This window comes from Tiliqua scincoides, chromosome 4 (genome assembly GCF_035046505.1).
Source record: "Tiliqua scincoides isolate rTilSci1 chromosome 4, rTilSci1.hap2, whole genome shotgun sequence".
NCBI classification, from domain to species: Eukaryota; Metazoa; Chordata; class Lepidosauria; order Squamata; family Scincidae; genus Tiliqua; species Tiliqua scincoides.
In genome coordinates this window covers 169,720,555-169,740,834 of record NC_089824.1, presented here as the reverse complement: position 1 = coordinate 169,740,834, position 20,280 = coordinate 169,720,555, and positions in this window count along the sequence as shown.

Sequence of the window (20,280 nt, the reverse complement as noted above, 5' to 3'; positions counted from 1 at the left end):
TGAAAAATGCAGTGGTTTGCTGACCCACAGCATGGTCTCTTCTAATTTTGCAGTGGTGGCAGAGAGAGCTGATTTTTTCATGCTAAAGCTACCAAGTTTTGCTAGGGTATCTAGCATAGTGACATTCAACCTTTCAAAATAGACCACACTGGCTGAGGACCAAATCCTATCCAACTTTCCAGCACTGATATAGCCATGTCAACAAGACATCTCCTGCATTCTGCAGTGGTGGGGCAAAGGGTTCCTCAAGGTAAGGGAACATTTGTTCGCTTACCTTGGGGCTGCATTGCAGCTGCATTGGCACTGGAAAATTGGATAGGATTGGGCCCTGAGTCTTATTCTCATCTAGCAGAGAATCAAATCAGCAGGTCAAATCAACCAATCAGCAGGTCAAAACTCATCTGAGCATGGGGCCATGTGTGAAAAGGATCCTGGAGAAGAAAAAAGGCTTGCAAAAAAGAGGATTGTTCCAACTGATCCCAGAGTCTAACAGTCAGTGCCAGGATGGGGCACATACCTTCTTCCCTTGTCCAGTTTGGCACTCTGCCTTTGGGGCCAACCAAGACGGGATAGGTGGGAGGCCTCTGGGAGGATCTGGTTCTTCCTTAGGCACACTTATTTCGTACTCTGAGCTAAAGGCAACACATGGTACATGCTGTTTGGCCTCTGGTGCTAATAGTAGCAGGCATCAGATGTGAGCCATGCAGTGCAATTATTCCATGAAACACTTTCCAGTTATGGGTGGAGCTCTTTAGAGAAGTAAGAACAAAGCTCTAGACTGAGTGAATTTTAGAAAGTACTGACTGTCCCCAGAATTGCTAGGCGGTCCAGGAGAAGTACAGGTGAAACTCGTTTATCCACGAATTTTACATCTGCAGATCTGGCCCGATGTGGGTCCCCCAGACCCACATTGGGCCAGACTCAGCCCCAACGAAACCCTCCAAAGGCAACTGGAGCTGTTCTGCAGTCACTTCTGGAGGGCTTTCTGAAGTCCCTTGGGAAATGGGAAATGACTTTTTTTGCCTTCACTGGCCATTCTGAAGCCCACAGAGGCAGCTTGCATCCTTATCCTCCCACAGAGGCACGCTGCCTCTGCGGACTTCAGAAAGCCCTCCAGAGGTGACTGGAGCTATGCCTTTGAAGGGCATAAGGGGCCAAGATCTCTGATTCGCTTATCTACAATTTTCATTATCCAAGGGGGGTTGTCTGGAAACGGATATTAAAGCTCCACCTGTACTGTAATCAAGACTGCAGTCCTATACACATTTTTCTGGGAGTAAGCCCCATTAAACAGCATGGGATTTACTTCTGAGTAGTCATGCATAGGCTTGTGCAGTAAGAGTGCATTCAGTTTTTGACTGATGACTGCTGTTGCTCTACTTGCTTCCTTTAAGAATCCCCACATCGCCCTAAGAAGGCTAAAAAAAATTTCTCTTCTAATGTGTGTTGTAAGTAATTCCTCTGCTGCTGAGATTGTGAATGTTTAGGAACGCTCACACTGGAGAGGGGCCTGTCTGTGCCTCCCAACCTGCTGCTCTGGTCCTTCACTGTCCCTTCTCATCTGCTTTTGGATACAACTAGAGTGTCCTGTGCAACAGCTGGTGGGAGTAGATCATGGTTGAAGGGAGCAGCAACACTGAAGGTGCGCAACTGCATTTTGCATACTGTGGAGCATTTAAAGAGAGAGATGCAATTTTTAAGGGAAAACCTGGCAACGGTGCATGTCAAAGTGTTCATGTAACTTGAAGACTAGATACCAAAGGCCTTGAAGCAAACAGGAAGGACATCCAAAAGCAAGCCAGGACAATGGACAAGCCCTTATGATTTCCCCCACCTCCCACCACCAGTGCTTAGTTTAAGACTAAGGGCTCAGTCCTATCCAATCTTCTGGAGTCAATGCAGCCCCAAGGTAAGGGAACAAATATTCCCTTACCTTGAGGAGGCCTTCATGACTGTCTCCCCACCAAAGGCAGCTCTGTTGGCACAGTTCTGTTGGCACGCTCTGTTGGCACAGTTGGACCGGCACTGGGAAATTGGATAGAATTGGGCCCTTAGTTTCATGATATTTTGGTCCTGAGCATCATGGGAAGCGGTTTGGCTTTGTAGTACAATTTCTTTCCAGTCTGCTTGATTGCAGTTGATCCAAAAAGGACAGACATTTAATTTAAAAAATAAAAAAAATCAGCATTGGAAACGATCTGAGTGCCCACTTGGTCCTCAGAGTCTCTCAGGAAGGCTTCCTGAGGCTTTGGGGTGTGGGCATGTGTGATCTCATGATGCTATGTGCTGTGATTGTGCAGCAGTGACATGCTACCTAGTGTTGCTATGTTCAGGAATGTGTGTCCCCTGCCTGTGTGTGGGTGTTTGCTACACGTGTTATGAGGCTATTCTGAGCCTGTAGGTGGCTGTTATCTCATATTAGGAGGTATTGTAACTACAGCACAAACCACAGGGGACCTGATTTATTCTCCCTTCTTTTCCCTCTTCCCCCCTTATTTCGTTCTTATATCTGCTTCCCCCCTTTTTTTCCTCCTTTTGTTCCATCTCAATACTTTTGTCCCAATACTTTTGAAAGAGCCTCTCCCAAATATTAAGAAATGAATTTAATTTTACTTTCATATGTGTCCTAATCCCATGAAATGTAGGTGGGGTGTGGTCTTGCTGCAAAATCTTGCTGCAAAATGTAGGTTGGGAATAGTCTTGCTTGGGCAGGGGACTGTGCAATTGTGCATTTATTGTGCTGTAAACTTAACTTCCAGAATGGCCCAAAGCCTTGCCTTTTGTAGATGGTTCTTGCCCATGTGTGCCTAATTTTTGTCCTTTTCACTTCTCTCTCCTGTCACACTTTCCTTCCTCCTTTTACCTACCTGGCTGGGTCTGGCAGCCCAGATAATTGTCAACAAACAGTGGTGCGGGATGGAGCCCTGTGATGATGGGGAGCAGTGCACGTTGTTAATAAATCGTTCAGGCTGGAGCTGCACTAGGCAACTGGGACGAATAAAAACAGTCACGGTAAGTAACTGGCTTAGGTTATTTCAGCCAGCCCAATGGAGGGGGCAGAGGGGACCTAGTAACTGCTTGTTCTTCGGAAAGGAGCATAGTGACTTGAAGGAATTGAGGACAAGTGGCAGAATGTCACTGGGGGAAAAAGATGGTAGCTTGCACAAGGGAAGAAGACCGTGCTTCTTAGGGTGAGTGAGGAAACCTGTAATAGGCATTATCAGGAGTCTGAGGGTCCAATCCTATTCAATTTTCCAACACTGACATACCCATGCCAATAGGGCATGCACTGCATCCTGCAATGGGGAGGCAGTCATGGAGGCCTCCTCAAGGTAAGATAACATTTGTTCCCCTACTTTGGGGTTGCGTTGCAGCTGCATTGATGCTGGAAAGTTGGATAGGATTGGGCCCTAAAATAGCTGCAGCCATACTGCTTTTCCTTGGGGGTTTTTGATACAAAATTTGTGAAGAAAGACCAAAGTCTGTAGGAGTTCATTGTATCCAAATGCATAATCTGCAGTGCAGAAAGTGGAACTGGCTCATGGTCTGGATTTCTGACAGTCTTAGCATTGGACTAGATTTGATCCTAAAAATGTTGCTTCCTCTTTTGTATATGTGTGTGTTTAAAAGAAATAGCACAAGGGGTGGGGAGGACATAGGGTGTGCATGCAAGCATATGCGCGTGCACCCACAGATGCAGAATAAAAAGATAGAAAACTGGGGTGGGAACACTGTAATGCTTTGCATCTGTTTTAGTTCTGATCCCACTTGTGGCTCCTCCTGATATGTTATGAATGGAGAAAGTTTGGTGGAAACTTTTTCCCCATTAAAAATAAAATGGGGGGGGGTGATCAGGATCAGAACCATGGGAGGGCAGAGTACTAAAGCCCCTTCCACATTTTGGGGACATTTCTTCATCTTTCTGTCTGCTCCCACAAGCTTTTTCCTCTGAGAAAAAAAATGGAAGAGAAAGAAACACAGTTAGGGTCAAGTTTGGCCTTTAGTCTTCAACATGGCAAAGGTTTTGCAAACATGGCCAGTAGCTGCTGAAGGCTGAGAGACAGAGAGAAGGACTGCTTGATGTAGCCAGCAGTGACTGGGAGACTATGAAAGTGGAGATGACAGGGATTGAGCCTGAGAGATTCTGTATGCCAGGGATGTGCTCTAGTGCTGACTTGTGGGCTTTGTTGGACAGGGCTTGTCAGTGCCTCAAAAACACACCTTCTCTAGCTCTGCTGCTTGTGAAACTGTCAGAAATACCTGGAAGCTTACATATGCAAAGTGTGAGCTCTGTGGCTGAGATATGGTCGTTCTTCATACCATCACTCTTGCTGCTCGCCTACCGTAATATTCCCACCTCCACAATCCAGTCCCTGAAAGACCTCTCATCAAACAAAAGCAAGTGAAATTTGCCAAGCCTACACAATTTATTTGAATCCTTTTTGGCTAGACATATTTAGGGGCAGGTGTGCATGCCTGTGAAAGTCAAGAAATGTCTAGAATGTATTTGTAGGCTATGCATGTTCTTAGGGCAAGCTACCTTCTTGCTGAAAGAAGCTTTTCTGTCTCCTGTGACATCTGGCTAGCTGAGAGGTATTTCAATGGCTGCTGCTGTCTAAACATTGCAGACAAATAATCCCAGTTTAGGGCAGGCCAGTAACCTCATTTCCCACATATCTCCCTCCATTCTGAAAAGCAGAAAAACTGGAGATGTCTTCCCACAGGCTTCTTATTTCAGATTTAACATGGGGGATTACGATAGATGCTCCCATACCAGAAGAGCTTTTATATGCACCCTGTAGCAGAGACACAGAAAGACTCTGTTACAAATGGTTTAGTCACAGCAGGAAGGACCCGCAATTTGCCTAGAGTCCCCGACTTTCTCATTCACTGTTAGGCAGCTTAGCCCCCAAATTCTTGAACTTAGTCTGCTGTGTTGTTTATTGGCAAGACAAGCTGTCTCAAGTGTTATTCAACGAATGTGGCATGTTTGAGGAATTGAGGACCTATGATGGTTTGTCATTCCTTTTGCCTTGCCTGGTGGGAAGGTGCTTCCTAGACATACAGTGGTGCCTCGCATAACGAATGCCCCGCGCACCGAAAAATTCGCATAATGAAAGAGTTTTTCGATTGAGTTTGGTAACTCGCATAATGAAAATTTCTGGCCGTGCTTCGCATAACGAAAAATTTTTTAGGTCCATGCTTCGCATAACGAAAACTTTTTAGGTCCGTGCTTCGCATAACGAATTTTTTAAAAATTAAAAATTTCATGTATGCTTCAAATTTTAGAAATCCTCTGTACAGTATGTATGCCTTTAAAGAGCACGTAATAAACACTTTGTAAACCAAATTTGACTTCGTTTTGACCTTTTTTGCCCATAGGAACACATTAATTAGATTTCAATGCATTCCTATGGGAAAACGTGATTCGTGCAACGAAAATTTCGCATAACGAAAGGATTCGCGGAACGGATTAATTTCGTTATGCGAGGCACCACTGTATTTAATTTGGAAGGAAAAAGAAAGGCACCAGGGCTCAAGCCTTCCCAGATCAAGAGAGGTAAAGCCAGTCAGGTAGCTAGAACATGTGCATTGCAGGCAGAAAGGCCCAGGTTCAATTCCTGGCATCTCCAAGGAGGGCTGAAAGGGAACCCTGGAAAGCCAGTTCAGATAAAGGCCCAATCCTATCCAGTTTTCCAGTACTGGTGCATTTGTGCCAGTGGGGTGTGCGCTGCATCCTGTGGTGGAGGGATAGTCACTGGGGCCTTTTTAAGGTATGGGAACATGTGTTCCCTTACCACGGGACTGCATTGTGATTACACCGGAGCTGGAAAGTTGGATAGGATTGAGTCCTGAGTCAGATGGGCCAATGGCTTGGCTTGGTTTACAGCAGTGTCTTATATTCTTTAATCCTCTCCTTATGACCTGGACATGAATGATTCACCAGTGCTGATGATGGTAATAATGGTATTTTTAAATACTGGTATTTATATACCACCTTTAATGTAAATAATGGTATTTAATATAAATAATGGTATTTATAAATACTGGTATTTATATACCACCTTTCTGGTCATTGGATTACTCCTCTGACTTTATTCAAGGTGGTTCACATAGGCAGGCTATCTCTAAACCCCCTAGGGGATTTTTACAATAACAGAAAGGTTGTATCTTTCAAGAACCGCACAACATTTCAGATGGATCTTTCACAGTCTGATATCACTTCTGGCCCCCAGTTGCCTCCCACGCTGGCTGACAAGCAACTTCTTCATCTCTAACTTGAAGGGTAGCCAAGATGCTTCTTTGCTCACACCAAAGAGCAGGTGGAATAACTGCTCAGCTGCTTCAAGGTCTCGCCGGTTACAGAGGTGCCGGTGGCCTCGAACTGGTGACCTTGAGATATCTTCAGGCTAACAGAGGCTCTACCCTCTAGACCAGACCTCCTGCCTCCTGGAGGCAGCCTGTACATGCTCAGAGGCATTTGGCAGCCACGGTTTGGGTACAGAGAAGCAGCTTAGATGTGAGAGATTTAGGCTCCATTGCCCAACTCCAGATTATGAAACAGATGCTGTTGTGTAGCACTGGCGAGCCTTGGCTCAGTGAGGTCTGCTTTCTTCTTAGGCATGGTGAATTCCCGTGTTGCATCTGTTCTGAGGACAATGCATAGAGAGAGGTGGGGCTTGAGGGAAATGTGTCTGCGAAGGATCAGATTGTATCTGGCAGCCAGAGTGCTTTGGGGTAACTTCATGCACTATTGCAGGTGTGAGGGTGGGGAATCCTGCAAAGGAAAGCAGGCCTGAGGCTCTGCTGAACTGTGGCAGAAATTGTGGTGCACATTTTTTCCCCTGTTTATCCTGCAAGGCAGGGAGGCTTCGCTTACACCTGCTGCCTGTGGGGAATTGGCCTTGTTAATAGAGTTTGCACAGGGGGCTTTTCTAGCCATTAATGTAACTCACTTGCAGGGACCCACATCAGGCAATTTGTTTTGCAGAGTTCAGTGCTGGCACGCCTGGGATTGCACTCTCCAAGGTCCTCTTAAAGCGACTTCTGCCTTAGACAGGTAGAGATGGATTTGGAGGATCTTAAAGCAAAGCTCTCCAGCACAGAGGGAGAATAATAAAGCCTGCAAAAAAGATTTTGCAGAGCCCTGCTCCTAGAGCCATCTTTTCAACCCAAGGGAACAACAGGGTTGTTAAATGCCCTGGATTCTTCTCTGCTCCAGCACACCTTAGACATAAATAAATGTGCATTGTTGTTTAACGCCAGTCATCTTCTTCAGTGTGCACAATGATGGCAGCATCCAGGGCAGTGATTGATACCTTCCTTATCTTTAAATAATACCCCAACCAGCCTCCCACTAGACAGTTTGACTGTATTTAACCCCAATACTACGCCCATGTGTGTAATGCTTTGAGGCAGCAAGAAATGCATATACTGCATCCAGCCCTTCCCCGATCCTCTCTCCTGGTAAAACTTACTATAGCAAATGGCATAAGAAACTACCATACAGGGTCAAACCAGAGTCCATCTAGCTCAGTGTTATCAACACTGGCTGCCAGCAGCTCTCCAGGGCTTTAGCAGGAAATTTTTCTCTGCCTGACCTGTCTTATTCCAGCCTTCCTCAAGGAGCACAAGGCGACATATCTGGTTCTACACACACACACCCCGGTCTCCATTCTGTCCTAGCAACAACCCTGTGAAGTGGATTAGGGTGAAAGAGAGTGGCTGGCTCCAGGTCACCCATTAAATATGATAGCCTCTCTATCAAGAGTGGCTAATACTGATGATCTTGAATAAGCTACACCATGTTCACCGAGTTAAACATGTTCACAGTGTAGAGGGTGCTGCCATATGAGAAAGGTCATGAGAGACAGTTCCCATTTTCTCCAGGAGAAAAAACTATGACACTGCAGAGTGTACATGAGTTGTAAAACCTGAAGCTTCATTTGCAACAGCTTCTTCTGCCCTTCAGCATCCAGATTTAAGAGTTAGCTTTGGTCTTTTCAAGAAACGGGTGTGTCCAGTGCTGGCTTCCAGGTGCCTCCTGACATTGGACACTGTGCTGCTGGAATCTGCCTGCTTCGTGCTCCCCCAGTTCTCTTCTGTGCTGACTATAGAGTCAGATTGCATGACTGTGGCCCCCTCCCCAGGTGGGAAGGGGCACCAGGGCTCAGGAGTGCATGAGGAGTGAGAGGGAGGAGGAGGTGGTGCCAGCTCATTTCTTATTCACAAGGCCTTGAAGCCGAACAGCTCCTGTAGCAACATCCCCCAAATGATCGGTCTGATCCAGGAGCAGCTGCCAGGCTACTCTGTGTGTGAGGCCCAGGAGTCTGTGCTGCAGTCAGCTCAGCAAGTGAATAACAATGAATAGGGAGCCGGAGGTTGCTGGCTGGAGCTTCACAAGTGCATTGGGGATATTTTATTAATGCCAGAGATTTAGAGGAGAGTGAATTATCCTCTCCACAGAGGAGCACAGATGGGCATTGTCGGGCTAAACCTGTTCGCCTCCTACACATGAAGCCCTGAAAATTCTAGCTCTGGGCATTTCTAAGGTTGCCAAGGCCCCATACTGAGAGGGGTTCCTGTGCCTTTAACAGTTGCAATGAAGAACATTCCTTCAGATACAGATTCTCCCATCTGTAGCACTCTGCAGCTGCTGAAATTCTTCCTGCTGTGTAACTCTTAGGGTAGAACTGGATGCAATGCTCAACACAGAAATGATTCCAAAAGTGGAAGCCCTTTCATGAATTCTTTTGCCTATTCCCAAAATGTGGAGGCACACCAACCCATGTGGTGATGTGATCATGTTGTGCATCTCCCTGCCCCTGCCAGTATGAAAAGAAATTGAACGGGAGGGGGGAGGAAACAGGGCGCAGTCCTAACCAACTTTCTAGCAGTGACATAGCTGTGCCAGTGTGACATGCACTGCATCCCGCAGTGGGAAGACAGTCAAAAGAGCCTCCTCAAAATAAGGACATGTTTGTTATCTTACCTTGGGGCTGCATTGCTGCTAGGTCAGTGCTGGAAAGTTGGTTAGGATTGCGCCCATAGACATTGTGTTTCTCAGCCCTCACTCCATTTGCTGCTGTGCTACTTGGTGCCATCACCACTTGGGGCAGTGTTCCTAAGCCTTTGGGGAGAAAACGTGAAGCCATCTTATGTCAAGTCAGACAATGTGGCTCCGTATTGTCTGCTCTGATTGACAATGGCTCTCCAGACTTTCAGGGCCTTTTCCAGCCCTACCTAGGGATGCCAGGCACTAAACTGAGAACCTTCTGCATGCAAATCGGTGCACTTTCACACTGAGCTGTGACCTCTGTCTTTAACAATGTGAGCTTCCCTTTATAGTCCTGACTGGGACCAAACTTGGTGAGATAAAGGGGCAATTTGTGACCAGATTTCCAATGAGTGTTTTTTTTTTTCCTGCTGAAAGATCAGGGCCATGTTGCAGAGGCTTTTACCTTCCCCCTGTACTATTTTCCTTTGCCTTGCCATGTGATATTCAAGCCTGGCAGACATGGTTGTTCAACGGTTCCCCTTGCCAGTGTTCCAAGGAACCTCAGCCCATCTGAATATCAGACCATCAGAAAAGTCTTGCTGGATGGGCCAAAGGTCCATCTAGTCCAGCAGCAGTTCTCTTTGCAACAGTCAGTAGGCAGATGCTAAGAAGGAGCTCATAAGCAAGGCATGAAGATGATAGCCCTCCTGTATTGTTTTAACTCCACTGCTGCCAGAAACCAGTATTGAGAGGCATATTGTCTCTGGTCCTGGAGACTCCATTTTGCTGTCTCGGTCAATAGCCACTGATAGACCATGGATGTCTCTAATCCCTTTTGAAGCCATCAGAGCCAGTGGCCATGATCACATTTTGTGGCAGCAAATTCCATAAGGTAATCATGCACTGTGTGAGGAAGTGTTTTCTTTTATCTGTCCTGAAGTTCCTGCCAGTCCATTTCATTTGAGTAGCTCTGAGTTCTGATAATGTGAGAGAGGGAAAGAAACACTGTCTTTCTTCTAAAAGACCCACCCCAACACCTAACCTTTCTTCACAGAGAAGGTGTGTGATCGCTTGGTCTTCGCCTCTTGGCATTCTCTTGGATTTGTTTGCACATTCCCTATTCTGTAGTATACATTTGATCAGTTTCTGTCATCATGGTTTTAGATAACCTGAAGCCTGTACATTTTTTAAATAATCCCCCCCAACTCTCCCATCTAGTGTCCTTTTAACCAATTTCCTCAGTTTTGTGGTCTCCTTTTTTGAAATTAAATTAACGTTCTTTTTAATACATGTATTTAATACAGTTGACACTCACTGTAGTCACTCCTCCCAATTGGTTTGACAAGTCCAGGGTCATTATTAACTCTTCTAAGGCTCAGTAGTTATCATTCTAGTCCAGAACATTTCTCTCTTTTACACAGTCTGAATGTAAATTTATGCACACAGTGCGAGGGTGGCTGATGTCATCCACCATTACGATATTTTCTCCTTTGGGTGCCTTCTTGAATTCCTCCTTCCTCTTAAGCCTGCTTTCAGAGTTTTGGCAAAGGGGCAATACAGTAATATGTTTCTAATACTACATGGCTGCAGTGATTCTGTGGGAGAGTTTGGGGAGGCCTGAAACCTCAGAAAACTAATGCCACTCTTTGCAGACAATTATTCACTAGATGGACTGGTTCAGTATAAGGCAGCTTCATATGTTCAGTTGATTCTTTGTTAAGTTTTCTCGCTCATTAGACTCTATGCCATCTTTGACTCAGAGAGCAACATCAACCCCAATATGCCCTTTCCTGGTCTTTCTACAGATGTGATATCCAGTATCCCGATTTTCTCTGTTTCACCAGGTTGCTGAAATATCAGCATCTATATAGTCTCTGTAGATCAGTGGTTCCCAACCTTTAGAAGCTTGCAGACCACAGAGGCAAAAATCAGAATTGTCATTGGCCACATGCAGCTGCAGGTTGTCTGGTCTGCAACTTCTCTGTTGGTCTGTCTCCCAGGCACTCCCCAGAGACTGTCAAAAAGGACGGAGAATAAGCCACCCACAGCCACAGATGACACTTCAGCGGCTATGGGCAATCTGTTCTCTACCCTCTTTGGTGGTCCATAGGCGATTACTTGCTCAGCAAAACACTGGAAGTGATCGAAGGTGATTTTTTTTTTCCCCCAAGACCTCACGGACCACTTCTCAGGGTTTTGCGGGCCACCTGTGGTCCACAGACCACAGGTTGGGAACCAGTGCTGTAGATCTTTGTCCTCTTTTAGCACTGAGCACTGACTTCTGGCTTTTGCATATACCTACACAGGCATACCTTGAGTTTCATCACCTTGATTTTCTTCTTTTGTCCTTGCTGAGCACCCGAAAGCGGCCATTTTTTAAAGGGGCCAGACATTGTTTAATGTTGCTGAGCATCCAGAATCGGTCCACACAGAGCTTGGCTTGGGAGACAAAGCCTCCCGCAAACAGCACAGGGCCTCCACCAGCCTGAGTGGGCGGCTCTGACTTTTCCCATCTGGCACGCAGCAATCTGGGTAGGAGGTTTGGCCTCCCAAGCCAAGCTCTTCATGGGCAGCTTCTGGCCCCTGGCTTCTGGCTCATGTCAGGCCCCTTTAAGCAGTGCCTGACCCATTTAGAAAATGTCTGCCACCTTTAAACAAAAAGGTTGCCAGCATCTGTCCATTGTTTACATTTGTCATATGTAACCAGATGAAACTGCAAGGTATCCCTGTGCATTCCTCTCCGAATGTCCTTGCCATGTGTAGTTATTCCTGTATGACTCTTTGGTCTTCTTAAACAGCTGTCACTCTTTTCTTGTTGCTCATTGCCAAATTCTACCTTATTTCTTCTTTCATGACCTGAGATGTTTACAACACTATCCCTACATGAGTCTTCCCAAGCCAGATGCTCCCTAACCTTTTTGCTATCCCAGTGCCAGAACTCTGGTTGGATGGCAGTCCCAGTGGAGCCACCATTTCTGCTCAGGCTCAGCTTGTCCTAAAATATTCCTCAGTACCTACCAAATCTAAACCCTCCCAATTCTACAGCTACTTCCTAATGTAAGCATGGGGGCAGAATCTGCAATTTTTCTGGCTGTTAATGGAAGATAAATCCACCCCAGGCATTGGGGCTGTGGGGCAGGGAAAGAGGAGAAACTCATCCATATTTATCAAACATAATAGCAGATTTGGCAGATCCTGTCCAATCATCCCAGCTCTATTTTGCATTATTAAATATTCCTACAAGCTGGTGGACAGTGTGGAGTTTGCACATTTTCACCACTGAATCATTGATGTACCATTAAGGGAAATACAGAACCCCATGCAACTTGCTTCTACTTGGCTGTGTTTTTTCATGAGTACAGAGTGTTTAGGCAGGGTGTCATGGATATGTACAGTTCAGGCCTAGTAGCATTGCAAGGCCTGAACCAAGCTAAAACAGTAACACAGAAGTGGCTTGCATTTCCTAGTGGGAGTAAGACCCAAGTTTACGACACAGGGCTAGCACATCCCCCCCTCCCCACTGGGATGAGACTTCTGTAGAGCTGGGCCTCTATCACTGTCATTGGCCTTCATTCTCTAGAGTTAAGATTCTGTAAAAAATTATTCTTGAAACCCCTAACGCTGAAGAGAAAAGAAGGGCAACCTCACTGAGCCAAACTGGAACCATTCCACAAAGGAGGAATTGAGGTTTCAGTTACAGCAGAATTCCAAAAAAGCTATACTCTAAAATTTGCCAGTTATGTGCTGAACTCTACACAGAGTGTTTATGAGTGACTCTTGTGCTGTGGAAGAATCCATACTCACCTATGAGGAGAGAGCTTGCCCCCTCCTGCAACTTCCCCCCAATTCTTCCATGTCATCCTCTAGCCCCAGGAAAAAGGTTGAAAGTGAGATTAGAGAAGAAAATCTGGACTGAATGTACTTAAAGCTGTTATGATAGGTCATCTGCCAGCATAGTGCAGGTTGGTGGACTTAACAGGATCACTGCAAGCTGATTAGGTGCAGCTCGTGACTGCTCCTTTTTCTATCCCCCCCCCCCAGTTTACTGTTTAAAGGGGCTAAAGTTCAGTCTTTTCAGTCACAGCCAAAATTCTTGAATTCAGATGTGAATTTCTCTCATGGTGTGTGTCCATTTTTGAGGCAGGGGTTGCCAAGTGGCTGCCACTGCCAACCTTCAGTTTTAATTTGGGGCACGCATGTATGTTCCACCAGTCTTGCCATTTTAGAATTTGTGTAACTGGTTCTCGCATCAAAAGAACCTAGTGGCATGGATGCCTCTGCTGTAGACAGGGGAAGGAGTTAGCCACACTTAACAACATTTCTCTATTTAACAGCGATCAAACCTTTAGAACAGTGGTTCCCAATCTGTGGTCAGTGGACCACAGGGAGTGTACAAGACCCTGAGAAGTGGTCTGCAAGGTCTCAGGGAGAAAAAAAGATTGCCTTTGATCACTTCTAGCATCTCATCAAGCAAGTGCTACCCCTCAGACCACCAGAGAGGGCAGAGAATGAAGTGTGTACATCTGGCACTTCAAGTGACCCGCCGAGTACTCCTTCACTGGTGACCAAATTTAATTGTATTTCTTGTATGCAGGGGTTGCATGTGAAGATGTCGGTTTTTGCCTCTATAGTCCGCAGGCTCCTAAAGGTTGGGAACCACTACTTTACAAGGATTCACTTCGGTTTCAGTGCATTACTGAAGCTCAACATTAAATGCACTATTGAAATGGAATGTCCTGCTGCTGGCTCGCTGGCATTTGGGAGTTACTTTCAAAGGCTTATTCTATTGAAAGTTTGAATTTAAGTACACATACTTTCATTTGACTTGTGAAATCACCCTGTTTGACTCCAGTTTTGTACTAGGAGCATCATTGCTCCCCCCAACAAATCCCCTCCCAGAAGTTCATAGATGGGCTACAGAAATGTCTGCAAACCTAGTAGTAGTTATTGTGAATGGAGCAGGAAAGTGGGAGGAGAATTGTTTAGAGAGAATGTGATTAGCATCTATGTTGGCTCACTCATAACTGATTATCTTTGTTCAGGGATATGCTTTGTGGCTTACAGCACTTCTAGGCACCATTACTGTGATCACTAACAGTAGCAAGAAACAGGGAAGTGCAACAGAAAGGACCTCATTGATGGGTATCTTTTTGATGTGGTGTTTAGAGCTACTCTCATTGGTTTGGCATGACTGTAGTTCTCCCTCCCTACCTATGTCTGGACAGGCATCAAACATCACAACCAGGGCCAGCACATCCATGAACCTGAGGTCACTTTCGGGGGAGGGGGGAGAACATGCTTTTCTATCCACCCACTTGCCTCCACCTTGCCTCTTATTCCCTGGGTTAGAAAATGGGCACAACACTCTAGCCGAACACCTCTTTTCTGTTCTGTCCCCACGTTCCTTTTCCAGTCCTAGGAGTGGGAGGATTGGGCTGGTACATCAGCAAGTAATAGGCCCAAAGGTTGACCCTGATCACAACAATCCCTCCTTCACCAAAGGGGTGATCTGAAAATGATCACCCCAACCTGCCCATAATGTTCACTGAACATATAACAGCATGCACCGTATGTACCTTGCATTTGAAATACCCAGCCCCTGGTTACACATGTACCTGAACACACTCACACAAGGACATGTACATCTGTACAAACACCTGTGTGAACATCCAACATACTGTGTGAATAACCTTGGTCTGTCTTGTACTGCAAGAGCAAGTGAGAACAGCTACAGACCATACAGTGATGGATATCTGCTCTTTGTGGTTTGTTCCACCAGGTCTCCTGACAGCAGTTGTACACTTGCCTCTGAAAACAGCCTCTCCACCGCCTTCATACTGATGCTGCAGTTCAGAGATCATCTCATCGTGGGGAGGAAGGGGCAACCCAATTTTCAGAATGGGTTGATCCCCAGGAACCAGGGCCCATCCTGCCTCCATTTCCTCTCGTGCCTGCCCATAGGGTGCAGAGGCTACTGGAACAGTTCATTGGAGTTGTGTGTGAGATTGTTTTTCTTTTTTCCAAGGCAAGTCTCTCTTACTCTGGCTTCTTTTGTGAGTTTTTAATCTGAGATACAGTTTTCAGTAGATTTTTTCCATGACAACCAGAGGGACTTGCCACTTGGTATCCAGTTTTCCAATAGGCCTCTTTTCGATGTGGGGACATGGCTGTCTCCTGGAGACATATGGTTGTGACAGACTCTGACTGAGGCACTTGCTAAGAGCCTGGGATGTTCTCCAGTGGCTGTGAAGAAAATGTTCTCTTTTTCTTGTGCCTCTCACTCATTTGCCTCCAATCCAAAGGAGGTGAGAAGTTGCTGAAGGAACATGTCAACTCTGTCTCTCGGGATTGTCTTCTGCTCTGCGTACAGAGGGAAAGAGTTCAACAAGGGATTGGACCACATCCCATCAGCCGCCCTCCACTTAAACATCTCTGTGAAGCTGCTGTCTGGAGCAGGGTGAACAACCTGGACAAAAAAAAAAAGTATATTTAATGAGTTGCCCTCTTCTTTTGTTTTCACTGCTTCTTATTTATCCCAATGTACACATAGCACCTGGCCACAAAACCAGTCCTCAGCCACATTTCATTCACCATTCATCGGGGCAACTCAACATTGGAGCAGAATTGACTTAACATGATTTATTCCCTGCCATTATTTCTGTATTCTGATTACAGAAGGTATCTTTGGGATTGAGTTTTCATGTCTAGCAATAGAAAGCATAACCATCCAGTCGGTCTCCCCAGACTAGGTCTGTCCATTTGGTCTGCCTTGGAAATTCAGAAGTGATTGTTGTTACAGGGCTTACTACGGAACAGGGCTTTTCAATTGATTCACCTTGGATTATTACATCTTTGAATGGAACTGTTACCTCTTAAAGTTATGGTATATATAGAAATTAAAGCAATGCTCAGATGGCAACTTTTCCCCTTGACCTATTTAGGCTGCAGTCATGCAAACATTTATTTGGGTGTATGTCCCATTATTAAACTTGATGTGGCTTACATCTGAGTAGACATGAATAAGATTGCAGTGCCAGCGCTGTAGGGCTAGACTAGACATAGAAGGGAAGGTGGCACAAAACAGAAGGTACTGATTAAGAATGGTGCTAACTAGTAGTCCACACCAGTCCTGCGGGAAGCCTGTCTATCATTTGAACTAGCAGCAGGAGGCAGGTAGTGGGTAGGTCATGGGAAAAGATCAGCCTTTCTCCAAATCCTTATCATATGAAATGTGGCAGGTCCCACTAACAGATTCCAGGGCAGTAACTGCTGTTATTTATATGAAATACCAATAGTCTTTGCCAGCTCTAGTTTCTGGGTATGATTTCACACTCCTGGTTATGTGTGACAAGCCACATGCTCTGATACAACTCTCTGGTTGAGTCAGGTTCAGTGTCACGAGAAATATGGCAGAAGATCTCTCATCGTTCATGCAAGGGTTCCCCCAATTCACTATGGATATCTACAACTAGATTTTTGCCTTTGTTCACCATTTGCCCTTTTGATTTCAACTTTCCCTTGACCTAGAAATGAAGTTCCTTCAACTTCTTGCATTACATTGTCTTCATCACCCATGGTTGATAGCTTGAGAAAATATTAAATGTCTCCAAAAGCTTGCTGGTTGGTCCTGACCAGTGATTTGAGAACAACTGATCTAGGAAGCCCAGCCCTCTGCTCACCTGTAAATATCCAAAGCCTTGGGGTCCTCACTCATCGCAGCATCCTTATTTTCCCCTTTCTTTCTCATTGTGAGTTGGGCACTTTGTTACAAGGGCCTTTTCCACTGTAATAAATTTCCAAAATTTGTGATGTCAAGAAAATGTAAGGAAATAAAATTCTAACTTTATTAGTCAAAGAGACCCCCACACTTCCTATGTTTATGGTAGCACTGTTCCTTTTGTATCTGTGCTCAGTGATGGGAGCAACCTGGAGCACTCGTGCAGTGGGAGATATATGGGTGCAATTGCACGCATTTAGCATTTGTCAAGAAAAACCATAGAACCAGAGCCTGCAATTCCAGGAGGAGGAAGCTGTTAAGTATGCAGAGATTTGTTCTGTGACACAGAACATGAAATGATACCATTAAATAATAGAGCTAGTTGTGATGCAGTCATATGAGGGACTGGCTGGGGCACCTATGGATGAATTTTGATACTATACACCTAAAAGCAACTGTTACCCTGCAGATGCCTGATCTTGTCTGATCTTGGAAGCTAAGCAGGGTCAGGACTGGTTAATACTTGGATGGAAGACTGCCTGGGAATACCAGTGGCTGTAGGCTTATACCATAGTCTTTCGAGACTGAAGGTTGCCAACCATACCTAAAAAAACCTCAAGGCCCCCTCCCCCCCGTGCTGAGCATGAGACTACCCACTGTGCTTGTTTGTGACAACTGCTCTCTTACACAGAGATTTGGGAAAGTTGATGTTGCCAGCAGCTTGGAGGAGAGTTCATCACTTACCTGACTCACTCTAAGGAGGTACATTGTAAAAAGGGAATGAAATTCTCAGCAGGAGAAGGGGAAATGCTGCATGGGGTGCTTCTGGTGCTGTAGTCTCTTTAGTCTTTCTTACACCTGACAGGCGAGAGAAACAATCACTTCCATGTGTGAGCACTGCGGAAGAGCAAATAAATTATTGCTCATTTGCTGACAAGACTTGCAAATAGCTGGGGCAGTGTAACCAATGCCACCTCATGCCTGTCACTACTGCCTCTGTGCTACTTTAAAAAAAAAAAAAGCCCCTTACTGTGCTCCTCATGAGGCTTCTTCAGATGCAGAAGTGTGGGGCTTCCTGAACTGCAAAATGAAGAAGCTGCTTCGTTCGTGCAGTCCCACACTTCTGCATTTGTAGAAACCACACAAGGAGCACAGTAAGGAGGCATTTGATCCACTTCCCACTCACTTTTAGTGGTAGAAAGCAGATCAACGCAGCTTGAGTCTACGGCAGGCTAGAGGGGGAAAGTGGTGGTGGCGGAGTCGGGGTGAAGAGCACCCAAAATCCACCACATTCTCAACCCTCTCCCACCATCTGCCACTGATGCAATCCACCTCACCTCACCTCAGAGGCTGCTGTTGCAAGTAGCTGTGTTGGTCCTTAAGAGAAAAAAAACCCCCAACAATCACTGCAAAATTGTAGGATAGAATCTTTAGTAGTGCCAAGAAAGAAGAAGTGAGCAAGCTTTGGGGTTCACCAAGGAGGAAGAGACCCTGCATCATTCTTCTCTCCCTCCCCCATCTGACCCAATGAAGAATTTTCAAGAAACCTGAAAGCTTGGTTGCTTGTTTTGAAACTTGTTCGTTGGTTCAGCTGAAGGTATTATCCCTACTATGAAAAAAGTTGTGCTCCAGGGCTGGGGTTCATTCTTCTGTCTCTACTTATTCTTAGCAGGTTATGGCAGATCTTCTTTTTGCAGGGAAGAACTGAATTGAAGGTTAGAGGGTACCTCTTTTCTTGGCTGAGAGAGTGCAGGATGCCTTCTTCAAAAGGGGTAGGCTGGCAAGGATTAATCTGTGCCTGGTGACTTCCACAAGGAGAGGACAGTTCCTGCCTGCCTGCCTGCCTGCCTAGAGGGCATCTGATCCCCAGCTGAGAAAATCAGCAATCCATTTCCTCCATGCTGAGGTTTGTTCTACATGTTTTCCACTAAGGGTATTCATGGCACCAGAGCCCCTTAGGCTACTACTAATGTCTCCCTTCCTATCCAAGTTTGTCTCAGTGAAAACTGCTCTATGATCTCTATCTTATAAATGGAGCACAAAGAACCTCACAAGTGGAGCCCCAAGTTACCTGGGACAAAACAATATCTGCTGCAGGTAGCATGAAATAGATACTCAAGGTTTTTACTGGAACAGCTTGAACTTTGATCAGTGTCATAAGAACATGAGGACATAAGAAGAGTCTCGCTGGATCAGGCCAAAGGCCCATCTAGTCCAGTGTCCTGTGTCGCTCAGTGGCCCACCAGATGCCTCAGGAAGCGAACAAGAGACCTGCATTCTGGTGCCACTTCCTTGTGTCTCACATTCTAAGGTAGCCTACTTCTAAAACCACATAAGAACAGCCCCACTGGATCAGGCCATAGGCCCATCTAGTCCAGCTTCCTGTATCTCACAGCGGCCCACCAAATGCCCCAGGGAGCACACCAGATAACAAGAGACCTCATCCTGGTGCCCTCCCTTGCATCTGGCATTCTGACATAGCCCATTTCTAAAATCAGGAGGTTGTGCATGCACATCATGGCTTGTAACCCGTAATGGATTTTTCCTCCAGAAACTTGTCCAATCCCCTTTTAAAGGCGTCCAGGCCAGATGCCATCACCACATCCTGTGGCAAGGAGGTCCACAGACCAACCACACACTGAGTAAAGAAATATTTTCTTTTGTCTGTTCTAATTCTCCCAACACTCAATTTTAGCGGATGTCCCCTGGTTCTGGTGTTGTGTGAGAGTGTAAAGAGCATCTCCCTATCCACTCTGTCCATCCCCTGCATAATTTTGTATGTCTCAGTCATGTCCCCCCATGAGGTGGCACATACCCATCATGGTGGCTTGTAACCTGTGATGAACTTTTCTTCCAGAAATCTATCCAATCCCCTTTTAAAGGCATTTAGGTCAGATGCCATCGCTGCATAAGAAAGTATTGGTGTCAACAAAACCAGTAAGTCACGTACTACTCCTGGCATGTGTTCACATGTATTGCAAGACTTCATATTCATGGAGCAAGAAACTCTCACATTCTGTTATCCATAAAGTTAGGCAGACTGACAAACATTTTTTCTTAACTTTAGCGATCTCTGGAGCTCAAGTCTGCCAGGAAGTCAGACTAGCTGGATAGCTGTGTGAAGGTGATAGAAGGGCATTCCATGCCTCCCCGAGTTGGAGGTTATTGAGTTCATGAGTGAACTTGTCCCTTTTATCTTGGTCTTTGATGCTTCAGAAGTGGGCCATCCTTGGCTGTCACAATTCAAAATCAAAGTCACTCAGTCAGTACAACTCTGAAATACCTGACAAAAACTGCAGCTCCCATATCGGTCCACTGGAACGAAAAATCAATGCCTTTAGTAGTTCTGAGGACTACTAAAGTGAAGGGAGTATTCAACCCATTGGCCCTTATGCAAGAAATAAAGCTCTTTGAAAAACCTAACTTGGTTTATGGGAGCATGCAGCAGTCTGTCCCCTAGTGAGCCACACGGTGATGTAACAAAGCAAACTTGGAGCCCTGGTCTCATTGGCAGTGTCCCAGTCTGCCATGCAGAATTCAATTCTCACTGCCGCCTCAGTGTGGA